This window comes from Ceratotherium simum, chromosome 33 (genome assembly GCF_057802395.1).
Source record: "Ceratotherium simum simum isolate JZ-2026a chromosome 33, ASM5780239v1, whole genome shotgun sequence".
Classification (NCBI taxonomy): domain Eukaryota; kingdom Metazoa; phylum Chordata; class Mammalia; order Perissodactyla; family Rhinocerotidae; genus Ceratotherium; species Ceratotherium simum.
Genome location: NC_141932.1, coordinates 6439253 through 6457226, shown reverse-complemented (window position 1 = coordinate 6457226; position 17974 = coordinate 6439253). Strand labels below are relative to the sequence as shown.

The 17974-nt window shown below is 45.6% G+C and overlaps 2 long non-coding RNA genes and 1 pseudogene across 3 annotated transcripts; all 3 read right to left on the bottom strand.

Annotated features, from left to right (window-relative positions):
- Window positions 1-3282: 3282 nt before the first annotated feature.
- Window positions 3283-6486, bottom strand: LOC147912735 (uncharacterized). The gene is made up of 3 exons (XR_015549422.1): window positions 5161-6486; window positions 4769-4889; window positions 3283-4327 (listed from the first exon to the last, which is right to left on the bottom strand). It is a non-coding gene; the product is annotated as an uncharacterized LOC147912735 (long non-coding RNA).
- A 12-nt stretch (window positions 6487-6498) lies between these two features.
- LOC101405363 (leukocyte immunoglobulin-like receptor subfamily B member 4) lies at window positions 6499-12713 on the bottom strand (annotated as a pseudogene). Its single transcript, XR_015549634.1, has 7 exons — window positions 12381-12713; window positions 11887-12227; window positions 9804-9873; window positions 9685-9722; window positions 9390-9442; window positions 8440-8604; window positions 6499-8360 (listed from the first exon to the last, which is right to left on the bottom strand). The product of XR_015549634.1 is annotated as a leukocyte immunoglobulin-like receptor subfamily B member 4 (transcript).
- Window positions 12714-13056: 343 nt separating this feature from the next.
- On the bottom strand, window positions 13057-16792 carry LOC147912734 (uncharacterized). Its single transcript, XR_015549423.1, has 3 exons — window positions 16588-16792; window positions 16410-16445; window positions 13057-13128 (listed from the first exon to the last, which is right to left on the bottom strand). It is a non-coding gene; the product is annotated as an uncharacterized LOC147912734 (long non-coding RNA).
- Between the last annotated feature and the right edge of the window lie 1182 nt (window positions 16793-17974).

Below are 17974 nucleotides of genomic sequence, written 5' to 3'. Positions count from 1 at the left end.
TCTGATCCCTACTAGTCTTGGGATGTGATGCACATCAGATAATTAATTACAAACAGTATGTAATTATACACTATGACACTTATGTGGAATACTTCCTTGGAGATTGGAGATTAGATAACCGGACTTCATAACTAGTCTGGGCATCATGGAAGGTCGACCTCGAGGAGGTGAAGTGAGAAGACAGAGCTGAGAGATGCAGAGTTTTGGCTGAAATGGACGGATGTGTTGAGAATTCCAGGAAAAAGAAAGTGTACAGATAAATGTCCCCATTTGAGAGGGATCATGGCTGCAGAGCACCATGGGGACCCTGATGTCCTAGAATCAGGACTGGGCTGATTTCCCTGCTGTCCACACCACTTCCACTCCAGGAAACACAGGGTGGGCAAGTGAGGACCCAGGCACCGCCACAGCCCAGCTTGTCTGGTTCAGTGCAGATGAGGGGAGCAGAGAGAACAGATTCACAGAACACGGCACATGAGAACATTTGACATAGGTTTTCTGTAGAAAAGGGAGCTGCTTCTCTCTCATGATCTCTTTCTGACGCCCCCTCAGTGGGTCCAAGAAAAGACCAGACATCCCAAGTGTAGTTCAGTCTGGAACCAAGCCCAGGGATGTGACCCAAACCACTGTGTGATGGGGTAAAATCTGATCTCTGAAATCACCCCCAAGTCCGTATTGGTGGGCTTCATCCCAATTCACATTCTTGGGTCATTATGGGTTCAGGAATTCACATAAACCCAGTTTAAATTCTTAATTGCATCCATCGGGAGTTGGACAAATTGTTTGTTCAGAGGCTCGGTTTCTCACCTGGAAAGCGGCTCCTTGTTTTATTGGACTCAGGTGAGGCTAATCAGGCAGGAGAGATCATGTTTTGAGGAAAATACAATTCCAATATGTGAAGTATTTGCTATAACTGATCAACAGCCACTTTGTTAGGAATTAGTCACTAGTGGAGGATGAGGCTCTCACCACCTACTTCAACCCCAACTCATTAAATTGTATGGAAAACAAAGTTTACAGAATAGTTTATATTCTTTAAAGTTTATAGAATAGAAATGCACTATCTACCAACAATGACAAGTAGACTTATGAGTCATCAAATGAAAATGGAGGAAAGCATTGCCAGTATTCCAGAAGATTCTGTGGTGTTCATCTTAAACAAAACCATTTAACACTGTCTTATTTATAACTACCATCATGGATTTCTTTTCCTTCCTTATATATATGTAGTTTATCTTAGGTACACACTCCTAAATAATGCATGACGTTTCCTTTTAGACTTTAGGTAAATGGTATAATCCTAAACACATGGTTTTTATAATCTTCTTACATTTATTTACATCATGTTTGAAGATGGATACACATGATCATTTGGAATTTGAGTTTGTGCATGTTCACTGACATGTCATATTACATTGTCTACGTAGAACACCAGATACTCTTTTTTTTGGTGCATATAATCTTAAAATGATTTTGGCTAATATGAATAACTCCTTTGTCAATGTCCTTGTGAATGGATCTTGGTGCATATGTATACATTTTCTATAAGATATATACTTAAAGACATGGTTGTGTGGTTCTTACTTTAACTAGATATGTATGATCTACTCTCTCTGAATTGATGGATGCATTTTGCACTCCCACCAGGAATGAACCAGAATTTTGTGTGCCCACTATTCTCTCCCACAACTGATATTACCATTTTTCTCTTTGTATCTCACCTGAATGTGCTGGAATTTTGGTCTTGTGATTTCACTGAAACTGTGCCACAATATTTAAGGAGGAATGATTATTACATATAAAATACAAGGAGACCTAGGATCATTTTGGGGCTATCAGAGCAGATTTTGAGATGTCCTATTGGCTTGGATTGTTTTGTGAATGTCAATTCGGTGCATCACTTCCCAACTCTTCATCAGAGACCTCACACTGGCACTTTTAAGTTGTCCATGAAGGGAGTATACACACTAGAGAAATTGGAAAATGCCTTGAATTGGTGTTTATAACAATGAGTTTTTGAGGGGCAGTAAAATCCATGCTATCACTTCAAACAGCAATGTCTTGATTTCAAGTGATGATATTTCTGAAGACACTACACAGGTAGCATCTGATGAAAATTGAAAGGCTTGTGGAGTCAAGAGTGTTAAGGTATCATTTTATGTTTATCAATATCAGGCTGTATCTTTGCAATGCCGATTTACTGATTTATTAAAACAGATTGCATGCTCTGAATGAAGAGATGGGGGTATGTGGTATATCAAGGTATGTGGTAATTAGAAATAAAGAAAAATGCTTTACATGAAGGTGTACCACAGCATAAAAGCCTGAGGAGGTGTGGACCCAAATATGCCGTGTGGGATATATGCTGATTTCACAGAAAGCGGAAAGATAGGAGCCAGTCAAGATAAGTCAACAGTGGTCAGGAAGGAAAGTTCCACGGTTTAATGGCATAAGAGTCCAGACATTGACCTTGCACGTGAACAATGATTCCTCCATCTCACAATGACCTGTAGACAGTTCACACACCATATGCCCAGATGCTCTTCCAGAACCTCCTGGGCGCAAAAGAGTTATTTCCAAGGCTCTACAACTCAGAACAGCACATTGTTCTCTCTTGTATTTACCTCCTGGCTGCATGTTGGGTCCTTCTCAGGTTCTACTGAGACTGCAATAGCAGAATCCCGAGGACAACCAGGATCATACCAGCCATGCCCATCCAGATGAGATTCTTCACTGTGTAGTCTTGGGGATGTGAGGCTAAGAATTGAGGAGGAAGAGGTCACAGAGGTCAGGGGAGAGGAAAATCACCCCAGGATCCCTGATGTCCACCCAGGGCACCTGCCTCCCTTGACAGGACATGACCCTCTGCGTTAGCCCCATAACTGAGAATTTCTCCTGCTCACCACTCTTGAGTCTGACTTGTTTTGTGATGTGCTGATGGAGTCAGCTGCTCTTAAGAACCAAATATTTGGGGATGGATGAGGAGTTGATGCAACTCAAGCCTTTCCCCTGTGTTCTTTTAATTCCCTCTATTTCTTGTGACATAACTTATGCAGTCCGTTAATAACCCTTTTTTTTAATTGTAGATAGATTTCCTCTGTTTTCATTGGATTCTCTCAGTCTCTCTCTTTTTTCAGTTTAGAATTTGCTTCTGAGTCACTTAGGAACAGAGATTGGATGTGTCCCAAATGTTCAGAACTGTTTATAAAAATGGTCTCCAAATATAGAAATAACTGATTTCCTGTACACTCTCTGTTCATTATTGGGTATGGACCATGTCAGTTAACTTCTCTGGATAAGAGGACTTCTATATATTCAACACCTCAGGACCATGGATGAGGGGTTTCTCATATCTATATGAGTAAGAGAGAGAAAATTCAACCCATACAGTGCAGGTTGGGTTAATTACATGCAATAAATTAGATAAGAAGGAGGCAGTCAGTTCTGCACAGTGTAAGATTGAAGATTATGCTTGGAGATGAGATTTAAGCTGATTCTTGAATAGGAGAAGGAGCCTGAGAGGAGCCAAGTGAGGACCCAGATGAGGCACATCACAGGCTGCAGTGAGACAAGGTCCTCAGAAAGATCTCAGTCTGTTCTTTTTTTTTTTTATTATAATTTTTTAATTTATTTTTCCCCCAAAGCCCCAGTAGGTAGTTGTACATCACAGTTTCACATCCTTCTAGTTGCTGTATGTGGGACGCGGCCTCAGCATGGCCGGAGAAGCAGTGCGTCGGTGCGCGCCCGGGATCCGAACCCGGGCCGCCAGCAGCGGAGTGCGCGCACTTAACCGCTAAGCCACGGGGCCGGCCCTCAGTCTGTTCTTCAATAAGGAATAAAGTCATGTCTGTGGGATGTAGGGAGAGTCCAGAGAAGAAGGTGGAACTGAGATTTGAGGGCTTGGTGCTTTTGAGAAAGGTCAGAAATGACAGGACAGATGAGAGAGGCTCCATCATCATCATCATCGTCATCATCATCATCATCCTCATCATCACCATCATCACCATCATCATCATCATCATCACCATCATCATCATCATTTCTCTCTCTCTTTTTCTCTGTCTCAAAGAACTCTGAAATCCTCTATAAGATTTCAAGGAGAGAAGACTAGTCATCTGATTTTATATTTGAACTTTTTCATGCTAAAATCCTAAGAACGTGGGTCGCAAAATTGTTTGAATTTCCCAGCTTCTTTGAAATTAAATTCATGTAATTGTTAATGGCACTCAATAAACACCAAATAAATGAGTGAAAAAGAAAGTAACCTCTAACCTCTCCCTTTTCTATATCCAGAACCAAGTAAGTCCACAGTTCTGGTCTTCAAAGCCTTGAGGAACAGAGAAAATCAGTGGTATTACAAAATTGGGTGAGAACAAAAACATACAAATCTATTTTAACCATTTATAACACAAAAACAAAAAAGATAAAAACAAATTATAGATCGATTCTAACCATACACCTCCATGTAAAAATTCTAAATAAGCTTATACAAGTCAGAAACTATGAATGAACAATGAATGTCATGCAGTGGGATTACTATCCTAATGCTTGACACTAAGAAGACTTCTACCTGTATATCACCATGGCTAAAATTAAAGAGAAAAAAATTCAGGGGTTGTAAAAAAGTCCAGAAACCAATTCCTAATTTATATTAATAAAATAATATTTTTTCTTAATAAAAGCTAAATCTAGCAGAAAAATTAACTTTAGACATGGATAGGTTAACAGTATTATATACATATAAAATATAGATTTTTGAAGTGTTTACCTTACAATAATTTGGGCTAAAATGAAGATGTTTTCTTAAAGCGACGCTGAGGTACATCTTAACATTTTACTTTGTCATCATTATCATATGGTATCTGATGCAAATAAAATGGGTACACAATCTGGAAATAAAGAAGTAAAATTTCAGTGTTCTTGAAGTTGATATAATTATTATCAGTAAGTCAGAGGAGATCAATCGAAAAAATATGGAGAGGTGGAGAATCTGTAGTAAGTTGATGGATTATAAAATTAATATCAGCAAACAAGTATCTTTGTTATCTATACTATAAGCTCCCTCTTATTAAAATGAGGAAAGGGTTTCTCAGAAGTTCAACCTCTCAGAAAAGCTGAGCCCACATGGACTCAACCCCACCTCCCAGGGGTCCCTCCTACCTGGAGTCCTAGACCGAACACCTCTGTGGGATCTCCCCTGCTCCTGGCTCCTGGTGAGTAGTGATGCTGTGGTTCTGAGATGGAGATACCAGGAAGTCAGCGGGTGTGGGGGCCTCTGTCTTGAAATTCCAGTCTAATTTCATTTTCTCTTAGGTTCACTGAGTCCCATTCCATCCCACTGCCATCCTCAGCCCCCTCTGAGACTGCTGGGATGGGCTGTGCCAGGGGTGGGAGGTTCCCGCCTATTTACACCCTTTCATAGGCTGGATCCTCGTGTGTGTAACCTCCTGTGCTTCAATTATTCCATGGTGTCTCAGACTTTCCTGTGGTCGAGGCCCAGAGAAGACGCCCTGAGCCCAGAGAAGAGAGGAACAGGGGTTCCCCACCTGAGACCAGGAGCTCTGGCACAAGAGATGTGTCCAAAATCACCATCTCAGGGAGCACTGAGACCCCCCAGTGGATGCCACCCCATATATCATAAACCAATGGTGGGAGATGTGAGCGAGCAGGGATGCCATTCCTCCCACTTCAGCCTGGCTGCTCCTCCCCTTGGCTGGGCCCCCACCATCTCCCTCTGCCATGATCACCCCACCCACCGTCTGCCCAGCCTCAGAGCCCCTGGAGTGCTGTGGTCCCCGTCCACATCTTGCCCAACTCCCAGCTAGCCTAGGAGACAAGCCTGTGCTTGTAAATCTGAGGGGGCCTTACATCTTCTGAGAGATGCTCAGAACTGCCCTGGGTGGTCTGTTCTTCCACTGAGCAAAGTGGCCTCAGTGACTCAACTCAGTTGTTGAGATGAGCCCTGTGGGCGGGGGGCTGCGGCTGATCCTGGAGTCCCCACCTCACTCAAGCTCTTCTCCTGCATCATGGTTAAAATGGTAAAGTTTATGTTTTGTATATTTTACCATATTAACAAAGTAGAAAGATGACAAATGTAGTATACAAACACTAATCAAAAAAAAAATTTAAGTGGCTATATTAATGTTTCCAAGTGCTGCTGTTACCAACTAATCTTAGTGGCTTAAAACAACACGGATTTATTCCCTTACAATTCTGGAGGTCAGAAGAATAAAATCAGGCTCCTTGATACAAAGGCAAAGAATGGGGAGATATTTTTCTACTTCATCTTGATCCAGAACCGGAAATCTGAAACACGATTGATTTCTGTATATTGACCATGAATCCAATGATATTGGAGAATTCCTTTCTAATTTGAGTAATAGGTATTTATACTATTTTGGATTTTCTATGCACACAACTGTATAATCTGAGTAATATAATATTATTCTTATCCATTTAGGTGCCTATCACTTTGTTTTGCTTTATTTCCTCCAGGGCCGTGCTGACTGGACGTGCTCACATGGACACACGTGGATAACTCCCATCACGGGGGAAAGACTTCAAGTTCTCACCATTAAAAATGATGTCTAGTGTTGATTTTTAAGCATGCCTTTACAACTCATAGGAAATTCCCTTTTATTTCTGATGAGTTTTTATTTTCATTATGAATTTTTGGTGTATTTTATCAATAGCTTTGCCTGCATCTGTCAAATGACCTTTTTTTTTTTTACTTATTCTGCTAATGTGTTGGATTATGTTGATTGATTTTTAAAATTTTAAGCACTCTATCCCCCCCCAAAAAAAACAAACAACCTCAGTTGGTCATGATGTAATGACTTTTTTATATATCACTGAATCTTACTTGTGTATATTTTGTTTAGTGATTTACATCCAAGATTATGAGAGAGATCTTCTCATTTTGTGATTTCCTTATCAGGTTGTGGCATCAATATTTTCCTAGCTTGATTTAGGGTGTATTTCTTGTTCTTCTATTCTAAGAAAAATTTTGCATAAGTTTGGGGTGTTTGTGTGTGTTTCCCAAGTGCATAAGCATTTGGAAGAAATCACCAGTGAAGCCTTCTGAACTGATACACTTACATATTGCAGAATGATTAGAACCACAGCTTTAGCTAACACCTCACACATAGCTGCTTTTTCTTTTTTTTGTACTGAGAACGTTTAAGATCTGCTCTCCTAGCACCGCTCAATAATGTGATTCAGTTTGATTAGCTATAGTCATCATGCTGTACATTATCTCCCCAGGACTTGTTAATCTCATAACTGGAAGTTTGTGCCCTTTGACCGACATATCGTCATTTCCACCAACACACAAGCCCTGGCAACCACCATTCTACTCCCTACGTTTCTCTGACTTTTCCAGATTCCACATTGTTCAGTTGTGGGAAAATTTTTGATTACAGAGTCAATGTATTTAATGTATACATAAGGTGATACATATTTTCTCTCTATTGTTACATCCATTTAGTAAACTGTACACTTGAAGATGTACATTTTATCTACATTTTCTAATATACCAGCATCAAATTGTTTTTAATGTTCTGTTACGAAGTCTATAGGATTTGTAGTGCCATCCGCAATTTCATTCCTTATATTACAAATGTGCGCCTTCTCTCTTTTTCTCTTGGTCATCTTGACTCGGTTTTGTAAGTTTGACTAAAGTTTTCAAGAATGAACTTTTATAGCTTTATTGATTTTCCTCTATTTTTTGTTTGTCCTCATTAGTTGCTGGTCTTATTATTATTTCTCTCCTTCTATCTTCATTTAGATTAATTTTGTTATTCCTTTTTTTCCTAAATTTTTGATATAATACCTTAGATCATTGATTTTTTAGGCTTTTTCTTTTCTAATATATTCATTCATATTCATCCTAATTTTCCCATTTTATAGATTTCATATGTGTTATTTATATTATCATTCAGTTTAAAATATTCTCTCACTTCGGTTTTGGATTTCTTATTTCACTCATGGATTACTGAGAAGTCTGCTGCTTTATTTCCAAAATGTGAGGATATTAGTTATCTTTTGTCACAGAATCGGGTGACTCCTAAAGTGTTGCAGAAGCTCCTGGTGGCTCACGTTAGGAGTCCAGGCTGGCTGGGGGTCATTAGGAGGTGTCCACTGGGGGCAGCTCCTGTGCCTTCTGGGGTCCCTGCAGCCTTCGTCCCCGGAGGGTAGGGCTCTGGGTCCTTTCTGGGCTAGTGGATGGCCAGAGCAGCATACACACTGGGCTCTGCTGGGGGCTCCTCTGACTGGGAGGAAGGGGGTGTTGTCTCCCGCCTGAGGGTCAAGCTGTTCAGCTGGGCGTAGGTCACTTCCTGGGGGTCTTCAGATGCAGTAGCCTGGAGCAGGGGGAGAGTGGGGGATAGGTATGTGGTTGGGGTGGGGGCAGCCTGGGGGTCTGGAGAGGATGCGACCCACCTGTCTGTCCATCTGTCTGTCCTCTTCTGTTTGTCTGTCCTTCATGTCCAGTGATTCCTCTGACAGGGGGGAAGGAGAAGTGGCCACTCCCTGCCTGAGTCTTGATCTTGAGTGGTTCACCTGGGTGTTTGTCACTCCCTGGGGGTCTTCATCATGGGGGCCCTGCTGGAGGGAGACAGAGGGACAGAAAGTGTCTCCCTGACCCCAGTGCTGACCTCCTCCAGTCAACTGTCCACCCTGTTACAGAGTGAGGTCACGTCCTGATGGAATCTTCAGGGACTTCCTAAGCCTTGGACATCTGGATGCTTTCTACGGTTCTGATTCTTATCCTAACATGCTATCTCTCTCTCATTTGGCTCCAGCCATGTGTCCCATCTCCCTGAAAAAGTATGTTGCTGCCTCAGGACCTTTGCATCTGCTGTTTCCTCTGCCACCCCCCCATGCACTCTATCCCTTTTCCTTACTTTATTTTCCTTAACTGCAGTTTGCACTCTAGGAGCCCACGTATTTGCATGCTGTCTCTCACCCAGGAGGTGAGCTCAAGGAGTGTGGAGACAGTTTTCTCACTGCTGTACCTGCAGCACCTGAATGGAGCCGGGTACACAGTGAGCTCCCTCTGCACATTGTTGGGGGAATGAATGAAGGGGGCCTAGGGGATATTTGGGTGATTCACTCATTCATGCATTCTCTGGAGACCTGGGGGTGAACCCCAACAACTAGAAAGTCAGAGAGAGGATGAGCACCGAGGAAAGGGGGCCACATGGGAGGAGCCATGAGGTCACAGAAGCCAGGAGGAGTGAAGTCACAGCAGGATGACCCAGGGTGCCCGAGAGGAGAGGTCAGTGTGGGATGCTGCTGAGAGCTGGGGATGTGAGGACAGGAAGTGACCATTGGACTAAGTTTGGCAACAGAAAGGTCCCTGGTGGCCTGGACAGGAGCAGGGGTCTCACCTGATGGTCCAGATCCACCCCCTCCTCAGGCTGTGTGTCCTTCACGGCAGCATCTGCTGGGGCAGAACAGGGGTTGTGTCTCTTGGCAGGATTCCTGAGATGTCTCGGGGCTGCAGGCCCCCTCTGCTCCCAGATGGGCCACTGAGATCCAGGGGTGACGAGATGTGCCCAAGGTCACTCAGGGTGGGATTTCAGTCCTTCTCACCCCAAATCGCCAGACCCTCCCAGCCCATCCCCCATGGCCTCTTGAAATCTCTGTGCCCACCCCCTAGGGTGGCCCCTCCTGTCCTCTCACAGAGGGTCTCTTCCTGGGCGTCAGCAGCTGGGCTGGAGCTGGGGGAGGACATAGGATTGTTAGGGGCAGAGAGGGGCCAAGGGAGGGTGGGGGTCTGGGGTGTTTGGGGCAGGAATTACCTGATCTGCAGGCCTCTGTCCTTGGGCTCTGGGTCTGCAGCCCCTGCAGGAAGTTGGAGATCAGCCTGTCACTGGACTGGGTCACGATGGACAGAGTCTCAGCCCTGGGAGGTCATGACCACCCGCCCTCCACATGGGGTTCAAGAGGAAAGGAGGGAACCTTAATTTATACTTGTGTGTATGTTTCAATATTTCATGAGACTGAAAAGCTGAAAGACACCTTAAATGTGCACATGTGCTGTATTAAGTGTTTTCTTCAGGATTTTCTGATTTGAGATTCTGGAAAAGTTTTTCTCAACTCACCTTTCCATCTATTGGGTTTCCCTCTGCTGGTGCCCTAAGCCCACTTCCCCCTGTCACCCGGGTCACCCTGTTCCCTACTCACCTGAGGTCCTGTGTTTGCCCTGAAGCTGGTGTTGGAGGAAAAGGTGGAAGTGGAGGAGGGAGAACAGCAGGACGAAGGCCAACAAGACCGAGATCAGAGCACTCAGGGACCATTTGAGTCCTTGGACACAAGTTATGTCAAGAATGATCCACTGGTGCTATTTAATTGAGCGCCTACTGTGTGCCAGGCATGTGCTAGTGTCTGTGCATTATCTCCTTTCACTCACAACCATCATGCAACATGGGACTGCCACCCCCACCCACCCATTTCACAGATGAGGAAACTGAGGCACAGAGAGGTAAATCATGTGCCCCACAACACCCAGCCTCAAGTGGCAGAGCTGAGACTGCAGGGGTGCTGATTCCAGACCTTGTACTTTCCACTCAAGCTGTGTACCCTGAGCTGAAGGGAAAGGACCTGACCACCCCTGACTGTTGTCCTGCCCCTCCCTTCCCTGTACAATGTCACCATCACTGCTGCATAGAGGACAGGCCCCCATAAAATCACATCCTGGGGGGCTTCCCCGTGAGGCCTCCTCTCCCAGGAGGTCAGAGCCATAGTCAGAACTGAAAGGAAATGTAAGCCCTGGGCCACGATTCTCTCCTTTACACTTGGAGAAACTGAGGCCCAGACAGGAGAAGGCATGTCCAAGTCAGGGTCTCCTGATGACATAACTCAGCCCCCGACTCCCAAGAACCCACCCACCACCTCTCCACAGAGGCCCTCCTTTATCCCTCCGCACACCTGACTCCCTCGCATAGGAGGGAGTTGACTTTCAGAACCTCCTGGGGATCAGGATGGAGGTGGGGGGGCTACTTCTCCCCACTTCATCCCGGCTGCCCCTCCTCCAGGCTGGGCCCCAACACGTCCCTCTGTCACGACTGCCCCAACCACATCCCCCCAAACCTCAGAGCCCTGGAGCCCCCTGGACCCTCACTTCTGCCTGACTCCCAGCCCCCCTGGGGGACAAGCTGTGCTGAGAGAGGAACTGGGAGTCAGATCAGCTGAGTCTCAAGAGACAGGCCTGGGGAAAGTGTGACCTCTCTGGACAGAGGCCCCTGTGACTCACCAGCTGTTAAGTTGAGTCTTGTGGGTGGGGAGGTGGGGTCCCCAGAGGATCATGGGAGAAAGGACAAGAGGAGATGAGGGGCTGGAGCTTCCCGCAGAGACCCCGTCTCTGCTCACTCTCTTCTCTTGCATCTGCCCTGTGTCCCCAAGGCTCTCCCTCCACCCACCTGGAGGATTCTGGAGATGGGGACCTGGCAAGGGGCAGGCATGGGAGGGCCCTGCTTCTTTCCTGCACTCTGAGGGGCAGATCCCTTTCTGGGTGACCCTCCCTCAGAGCCCCCTCACTCCCATCCCAGTCCAGAGCTCTCTGGGGGACAGAGCCCTGAGCTGACTGACGCAGAAAGAACAGGGGCACGGCCCTGTCATAGCCGACATCAGAGTGACCCTGGAGGGTCAGGTTCTGTCCAGAGGCCACAACAGGGCCCTCCTGGGTCAGGAGGGAGGGCTCCCTAGATACATCTGGGAGAAAGACAAGCTGAGGATTCCTGGGGCTGATTCTTCCCCAAACCTCCCATCTTCCTCGCTGGAATTTCTAGTCTCACTGTCTTTACAGCTCCGTGTCCATTGTCCAAGGGTCCCTGAGCTCCTTTCCCGCCGTGGCTCATCTGGGCCTCCCCTAGAAGCAAAGACCCCGATAAGCTGTCTGTTGCCTCAAAACATGGATGGGGCAGGATGGGACTTCCTCACCTGGGATCAGGCGCTCCAGGGGGTCACTGGGGTGTGACCACACCTGGGCGTAGTTCCTGTAACAGCCATAGCATCTGAACGTCCACCTGAGGCTGGGGGACATGGGGCCCACAGGGAACAGGGCTTGGAACTGCCCCCTGGGAAGTTGCTGTGAGTCCAGGGTCCAGGAGGGCTTGTGTTCTCCTTCCTTAGTCAGAATGAACCTGCCGAATCCCAGCCGTTAGCCCCACAGGAGGGCACCATAGGGCTCAGCAGGGCTGAGAGGGTGGGTTTGCTGTAGATTCCTAGGTGAGGAGGAGGCAGCGTGTTAAATGGGGCTCACACCTCCCTCATATCCCCCAGGGCTGGGCTGGGCTGTGAGAGGAGACACACCCCTGAGAGCAGACCCCCTTCCTGAAGGCAGAGCCGGAGGCTGGGAACCCTGAGTGTCTTCTCACCTGTCACTACCAGCTCCAGGGGGTCACTGTGCTCTGAACAATATGTGGATCTTCAATAGTAACAGCAATATCTCCCTGTGTGGATGTCTCTCATATGTGGGATGGAGAACCTGGCCTTTTCCTCAGGCCCCAATAGGTTCTGTCTGCGCCAGGACGATGGGTTTCCCACTTTATCCAGACGGTACTCCTGGGCCTCCAGGGTCCCCTGACACAAGATGGTCACAGGCCTCCCCCAGGGGACCACAGAGCCTGGCTCGACCTAGATGGTGGGTTTGGGGAGGGTCCCTGGAAGGAAATCAGACGCTGGCTCACAATACCTTCTCCACCGCTCATTCTGCAGCTCAGCCCACAGCCCCTCCTCGTTTTATCACCATCATCCCAGAATCGCTGGGCTCACTCCTGAGTGCTCAGGGGCTGAAGTAAGAGGTGGGGACATGGCAGCCTGGGGAGGACTCACCTGCCTGCACTCGGGTCCTCGGAACCAGACTCAGCTCTGGAAGAGAGTCCCTGTGAGAAATCTGCACCTGGCTGTCTGAGCTGATTCTCATCACGTCAGGGTCCCAGTCCACTCAAGCTACCTGAGCCCTGAGGTTCCCCATGAACAAGGGGGTGTGGAGCCTCCCCATCCCCTGCTGCTGTCCCCTTCCCACTCTCCACAACTGACCGAGGCAGAGAAGAGCAGAGAGGATGGAAGTCATGGGTCCTGCTCTGAGCTCTCACGCTGTGCAGATGGAGGAGACCATGGGGCCTGAGAGACAGAGAGAAGCACAGGGTGTGGTAAGTCAGGGGCTGCTGCCACCCAGTCTGGTTCCCACAGCTGTGGACCCACAGGAATTGATGGCCCCTATTTTGGCCTGGCTCTGCTTTTCTCCAGGGCAGGGGCTCAGGAGGACTCCAGGCCCTCTGGAGACATCTCAGCCCAGAGCTGAAGTCACGCCTGGTCACCAAGACTCTTTCTGCCTGACCTGAATCCCGATCCGGGGGGGTGGGGACCCAGGTTCTCATCCTGAGCTGGCCTCTGACAGGCTGGCTTTACATAGGACACACCACTTTTTTCCTCAGCGCCTCAACAACTGGAATTTACTTTCTGTCTTCGGCCAGTCCATAAACAAATATTTATTGAGCACCTAATATGTACGAGGCATAGGTGGAAGACACCAGAAATACATCTGTGATCCAGTGAAACCCATTTGGTATATTTTGAGAACTCAGATTAACAGTATATGGCCATTAAAATGCTGATATTTCAATTTATTAATTTACAAAGAATAACTGGAGACCATGACTTGGCTATGGTTGAGGGAACAGCTGTTTGAGGAGGGGGAGACCTATGGGATGGGACAACTATGAGCACTGTCTAGAGATGAAAGGACGTTCTAGAGAACCCTAGAGACACATAGAATGTCTGAAAGGGAGGAAGAGAGGGGAAGGTGGTGACTGGTCATGTAGAGTGGTGTCCACCATACAAGGACATTGGATTTTATTTTTAAGAGTAATAGAATATATAAGCAAAGGATGTTATGATAAGTGATTTTTATGAAGGTCATATTAGCTATATATATCAAATAGAAATGAAAATATTAAAAACAAATAAAGAAAGAAAGAACAGTAGTTGAACTCCAATTACTCCCATACTGGTGTGTCAACCAGTATTGTAAATGATTTTTTTGGATTTCTCATAATTAATTCACACACCCCTTAATGAGACAATAACACTTTAACAGAGGATAGAAATGATACAGAGTTTACCTTTGGTGTCTCTTTTGGACTGAGAGTTGGGAAGAAATTTGTTGGGTCCAAGCTCTGCAGGAGAGCTGATGTGGGAAAGCACAGAAATGTTAAATGGCCCCATTGTCTGAGTGTGTGTGTGAGTGTGTGTGAGTGTGTGTGTGTATTTCTGGTGTGACTGCACTCTCTGTTTGGAGGAAAGGAGAACTGAGAGCTGAGGGTGGAGGGTTACATCTGGACTGATCATGAATAGCCTCGAGTTCAGAGAGAAGAGTTTAGAGTTCACCCTGAAGACAGCAAGGACCATGGAAGGATTTGGGGCAGGGAAGGGACAGACTCTGAAATGGATGTTAGAAAGACTGACATGTGGAGGGTGAACTGGAGAAGGGAGGGTGGGCCTGGAGCTCAGAAACCAGGAAAGTGGTGGGTGTGACCACACAGGCCAGATGTGTCTAGATGTGGGCTGTAGGCTGGACTCTGTGGGTGGGGTGGACAGCAGGGGTCAGGGGAATTCTGGAGTCTGAATGGTTTTTATTGGGTGATTGACTAATAGGTGTCAGAGACAAGGAAGGGAGGGCGACCTTCACCTCCTGCCTTGGTTGACCGGAGACGTCAATGGTGCCCTCAGAGACATGGTGAACCGAGGGGTGGTGGGGATGGAGGTGCCTGGGGAGTTTGGTACAATATGCTTCTGCTCCCCCAGGAAAGCACAGCTCTTTCTCTTGGGCCTAGAATGTGGGTTTCACTTCTCACAAACAGCCCCCTGACTGACATGATGGTTTCTGTGAGAAGCAGGACCTCTCTCTCTATTATCTTGGGGTGAATAGTTTGAGTCCACTCTATCCCTTCAGAGAATCTTTTGATGCTGGGTGTCGCTCTCCACTTCAAACTGTGGGGACCGTTCTTCAGATTTCAGGTTTTAGACAAGAATGGTCCTCATCAGAGCTCCTGCTTGTGGATAGGGATATATGTATATATCATATATGATATATACATGCTATATATATGATATACATGTTATATGTATGAGAACAAGAGGGGAAGTAGCCTGATAAAGATCATCAACTCATTCAGGAAGTGGCAGTGCCACAATTTATATGTATGTGTGTATGTACGTATGTGTTTACTGACTCACACATTAGTCAATCAATCCATCGATCTATCATCCAGTTTTATAGAGATATAATTGACATACAGCACTGTAGAAGTTTATGGTTTACAGCATAATGACTTGACTTACATATCTTGTGAAATGATCACCACAATAAGTTTAGTTAACATCCATTATCTCATATAGATGAAAAAACAACATTTTTTTTCCTGTAATGAGAACTCTCAGGATCTATTCTCTTAAAAACTTTCAGGTACACCATACAACAGTGCTAACTATAGTCATCATTTTGAACCTTCCATCCCCAGCACTTATTTATCATATAACTGGAAGTTTATACCTTTTAGCCACCTTCATCCAATTCTGTCTCTGCTCTCCCTGCCTCTGGTTCACACAGATCTAATCTCTTTTTCTATGAGTTTGTTTTTTTAATTCCACATATAAGTGAGATCATACAGTATTTGTCTTTCTCTGTCTGACTTATTTTACTTAGAGTAATGCCCTCAAGGTCCATCCCTGTTGTCACAAATGGCAGGATTTCCTTATTTTTTTATGGCTGAATAATATTCCAGTGTATATCCACTTGTTTCCTCTTGATTTTGTTGCTTGTGCAAGAGTGTCGATAAAATCTTGAACAGTTTTTCTTGAAACACAATTTTAAATGACAACAATTATACAAGGGAGAGAGGACCAGGCTCTACTTGATGAAAATGAGGTGAAATACGAACCCTGATCTTTTGTTAAGTTCTCCTACATCAGAGTGTGCCCCAAGGTCCAGGTGGCCATGACTGCTGACCAGTCCCTTCCCTTGAGGAAGGTCAGCGGGAGGCCCCACAGATCCTAATTTCAAGGACAGTGTGTGGTCCTGCTCCTGGGAGGGCTCTGTGGGTCCAGTATTTTGTTGCCATCTCATTGTAGAGATGACAGTCATCTTCCCTGACCCCAGTTTCAGAAATTCACATCCTCCTTCAGAGCTTGGTTAGCCTCTGGGGAGTGTGTAGACAGAGTCTCCAGGACAAAATAAGAACCTAGGATCCACAGGGCATGCTGCCCTCCTTGTATTTCCAGAAGTCTCACCATGGGTCCCCCAGTGTCATCCCATCAGCCCCAACTCCCCTGCTCCCCCACAGCCATGAATAAAACACACTGTGTTTGGTCCACACAGTAATGAGGGAATGGGGAGCACTCACCCATGTGTGCCCAGATCCTCTGGCTCAGACAGAATCCTGGAAGGAAACCACATCACAGATGATTCGTCCCCAACGGATCCCAGGTTTCGATGCCCCCATCCACAGAACCTGGTCATGTGCCATGAAAAGGCCCAGATTCCCACCATGACCCCCTCCTCCCTTCCCTTCCAGGACTCACCAAGGCCCTGGAGGCTGAAGAATTTGGGTGACATGGGGCTGCTTCTGTTGGACAGGAGGCAGGGGTTGAGCAAAGCCGACAAATTCACAGGATGTGGTTGGCAGGGTCCCCACACCACAGTTTGTACAGTCCACAAGCTGCCTGTCACACCGGAAGATGACCAACTTCTCACCTTAAGGGTGGTGGGTGCTGAGGGTCTGACATGAGCCACATCACTGAACACACCTTGTGTCTAAAGTCTCACATTTAGTTCTCCTAAACCCTACCATCTTGTAAGGATTTTAACAGATCTTGCTGCATTTTGTAAGTCATAGTTATTATTCAGTTTGTAACATGCAATATTCCCTTCTCCAGCTAATATATAATTATTAACATTATAAAACTCTTTGCAGAATGGATATCCACTGTGTCTCCCACTAATATTTTTTAGGCCTCGTATTAGCTGCAAATTCTTAACTTCTGTAAAAAAAAATCACTAAATTAGAAACTTTTATTCTTTTCTTCCCAGCTTTATTGGGGCATAATTGACAAATAGGAATCTTATACATTTAAGGTATACATCTTGATGTTGTGATATATATGCACATTCGGAAAAGATCACCACACTCAAGCGAATTAACACATCCATCTCCTCACATAGTTACCATTTGTGTGTGTGTGTGTGTGTGTGTGTGTGTGTGGTGAGAGCACTTAACATCTCTTAGTACATTTCAAGTGTATAACACATTTCATTATTATCAACTACAATCGCCACATTGCACATTAGGACTGTAGAAGTTATTCATCCAATGACCGACAGTTTGTAACATTTGATCAATATCTCTTCTTTTTCCCCACCCCCCAGCCTCTGTTACTCACCACTCTACTCTGTGTTACTACTCTGTGTTTCTGTGAGTTCAACTTCTTTTTTTCTTTCTTTTTATTCTACATATAAGTGAAATTATTCAATAATGGCCTTTCTGTGTCTGGCTTATTTCACTTTGTGTAATATCCTCCAGGTTCACCCATGTTGTCACAAATGACAGGATTTTCTTCTTTTTTTAGGACTGAATAATATCCCATTGTGTATATACATATATATATAATATACATATATATACACACACACACATATATATATACACACTCATATACGTATACACTGCATTTTCTTTATCCATTCATCCGTTGATGGACACTCATATTGTTCCCATATCTTGGCTGTTGTGAATGACACCGCAATGCACATGGGTGCAGACATCCCTTCCAGATCTTGATTTCATTTCCTTTGGATGTATCCCCAGAGTGGCATTGCTGGATCACATAGTAGTTCTATTTTCAGTTTTCTGAGGAACCTCCATACCAGCTGCAAGGTCTGTGGGCTGTTTATTGGGATACAGCATTATCT